Genomic DNA, 3,584 nt, shown 5'->3' with positions numbered 1-3,584 from the left:
CTCTCTCTCTCTCTGCTTCCTGTCTTTACTACTTTTCTATCAAATAAAAGCCAAAAACGTCAACAACAAAAAAAAACTGACAAAATTGGTTGTTAGTACCAGGTCGATTCAAGCTATTCTGGGTGGCTATCAGGTGTCCATTAGACACATTAAGTTACTTTTTATTTTACCTGTATATTATCTTAAAGCTTCTGCCAGGAAATATGAACTAAAACTATTAAAAATATATTTTTAAAGGAATAGTTCACCCCAAAATAAAAATGTGCTGAAAATTTACTCACACTCAGCCATTCTATACATTTATAAATAGAATTCTACTACATTATATCGGTTATTCACCAATGGATCCTCTGCAATGAATGGGTGCCGTCAGAATCAGAGTTCAAACAGCTGATTAAAAAAAACACATCACAATAATCCACAAGTTACAACATTTTTTGAAGCAAAAGCCTGCATGTTTGTACTAAACAAATCCATCACTAATTTGTTTTTAACTTAAACAAAATGGGTTCTGGCTAAAATACGAGTCCTCTTTCCATAATATTGCTTTCTCCAGCGAGTCATTATGTCTGAATTAGGAGAGAAATATGAACAATTAAAGCACCGTTTACAAGCGAAAAGTCCAAAACAGTTCTAAACAAATAGGCCTATATCAGTGGATTTTTTGATGTGAGAGGACAAGAGGATGGAGTTTTTATGGATTATGGACTCATATTTAAACTAGTTTAAAGTTAAAACACCCTGGTTTTGTTTCTTACAAACATGCAGCTTTTTGCTTCAGAAGACTTTAACAGATGGACTGGAGTTGTGTGGATTACTTGTGGACTATTGTGATGTTTTTATCAGCTGATGGCACCCATTCACTGCATAGGATCCATTGTAAAGCAAGTGATGTAAAGCTACATTTCTCCAAACTTGTTCTGATGAAGAAACAAACTCATCTACATCTTGGATGGCCTGAGGGTGAGTAAATAAAAATACCTGAAAATGAGAAATGTCGTGTTAAAAAAAGTTGGAAGTACTAAAATTACTAAAAGTTAATAATTAATTAAATCTAAATAGAAATAATAGAAAAATAAAAATGACAAAAGTACATAATTACAGAACTAAAACTACAATTAAAATAAAAAACTGAACATAAAGAAAATAAAAGCTAATTAATAAATATTAATAAATAATACTGATATAACACTGATACGATTGGGCAAAAATGATTATTTAATTGCATGAATTTGTATGTTAACAAATGTTGCTAATGAGCATGGGGCAAGAGGACTGGAACATTTCTGCCATAGCACTGTGCCATCCTTTATTCCCTAGACTGGACACTATCATGTCCATGAAAACCCAAAGGCCTCATCTTCATCCAAACAACTGTTACACTGAAAGCTGCGAAACTCCATAATCAGGCTGTGTGAATTACCGTGAAATTTCATTTGTGACATTCGGTCAGTTCAATTGTTTTTACGGAGTTGATGGCACATGTAAACGTTGCATGAAGAAACAGCGCTTTGTAAATGACTTGTAAGAACAGTGTGAATGTGGAGGCCAGCGGCCTGAAAACGAGTTGTTACTCCCTGTTACTTTTTGCTGTGCCTCCAAGGAGAAGCATGTTCACTCCTTTTGAGGATACAGGAAGGCGATAAGACAACAGACAGCAATAGAACAGGAAATGAATCAAAACAACATCATCTGTGTGTGATATCATCAGTGTTGATGGTGAAGCTGATCTGTTGATGGGCAAGGGAGAAGTGTAATCGTATTTCACTGGTCTGTTTTTAGCATCTCATTTATTATTCCCAAGACCCACGATCATAAAAACAAACCCTACCAATCTTATCTACATTGCACTAGCAAATTATTTTGCCGTATTGAATCATTTCAATTAGCGCAGTATAAACTGAATATGTGCTGAAAATTACATTCAAATTAAATCAGCTGCATTAATGGTGCTAAAAAAGTCACTACACAGTTGCAATTAAAGATTATTGGAGTGCGTTTTACAAGAAAATACCATTTTAGTCTTTCTACTTTAAATTTTGCAATTGATTCACTGTTCCGGTTTCTTTGTAATAATTGTGCAATTTACTAGCAATTTTTGACTGAAAATTGTTTCTACACCACATTTCTTCAGTGTACCAATCAAATGCACAAACATACTAAATACAATTTAAAAACAACTTTCACATTTACTGAAAAATCTCAATAGTTTACAAGAAACATTCAGCAAAAATGTAAGAACTGCAAAAACTGAGAACAATTTTCCAATTAAACATTGCAGATGGTTAAATATAATAAACAAGTGCACAATATTATGGCCTTTGTTTGAACATATTTTTTACATCATAAATGCATCTGTCTAACACACCAGATCCTTCACAAACCATGGTCATCTTTCAAAATGAAGGCATACTGTCATCCTCCTTCAATATTTAATTCAAACAACCCACAATTCCTTTCTGCCAGCTCTAATTAAAGCTTTATCTTTTCTTCTGATAATGATGCTGAATGCCCCTGCCCATGGCATGTGTGTCACTTTAAATGAACGCAACCTTGCACGTGGTGTCCCGGGGACCTCTGGCTCTTCAGGCCTGGCTGTAAGAGATTCGATCTCCTCTCCAACCCATTGTGAAGTCTCTGGACCGCAGTTCCCAGAATCTGTTCGCTAAGCACAGCTCGCACTGAAATGTCACTATTATACGTCCTCACACTCGCTGTTTTGTCAGTTCACTTGACCTAAATCAGCGTCCAACTGTCTACTGGATTAATTATCTGTTTTTCAGTTGAATGAAAAGAGCACAGACAGCAGAATTCATTGCAGTGTACAATTCCCCAACCTCCCTGACAATGTGAGGCAGAGCAACACAAAAGCAAAAATAATCAAAAACGCCGTCAACACCTTCTATTGAAATGACTGATCAGTGGGATATGAAATAAAAGAGTTTGCGGAGTAATAATAGCGAGTTGAGGTTTGGTTTATCACACATCTTTTTTGTGGGCGAACTAAATATTTATGCCACATATTTGTCATTTCATTCATAAGACTATACTGAATCTCCTCACATAATGAATTACATTCACATGCTATATACATATCTTGAAAAAAGTATAATCTTGTATCTCAGTTCATGCTTTTTCATACTGTGGCTTTTCTTCCAAGGTATAAAAGATGAAGAAAAAAAATCCCAGTGGTCGAATAATGACAAAATGGCATTATGTAACGTTGCAGATGCAAGAACAGATCAATATCAATGATCTTACAATCACCACTTTTCTTTTGAGTGTACGACTGTCTTTTCAGTTTCTACATGTATCTGAAATAAGACATATTCTTCTGAAATGAGTCCCAGGCTAGCGTGGACACCTCCGGCTGTAATGTCTTTTATAAAACCTCACATTTGAGTTTGTTTGGCATAGAGGTGACCCACTTCTTGCATTCATCCAAGACACTTTCTTGGTGAGTTTTCATGTGTTGACAGCATGGTTTCTTTGTAATAATTGTGAAATTTACAAGCAATTTCTGACTGAAAATTGTTTCTACACCATTTTTTTCAGTGTACCAATCAAATGCACAAACATACTAA

The sequence above is a fragment of the Sinocyclocheilus grahami genome, unplaced genomic scaffold (assembly GCF_001515645.1).
Source record: "Sinocyclocheilus grahami isolate Dianchi unplaced genomic scaffold, SAMN03320097.WGS_v1.1 scaffold85.1, whole genome shotgun sequence".
NCBI classification, from domain to species: domain Eukaryota; kingdom Metazoa; phylum Chordata; class Actinopteri; order Cypriniformes; family Cyprinidae; genus Sinocyclocheilus; species Sinocyclocheilus grahami.
Note: the sequence above shows the minus strand (reverse complement) of the source record.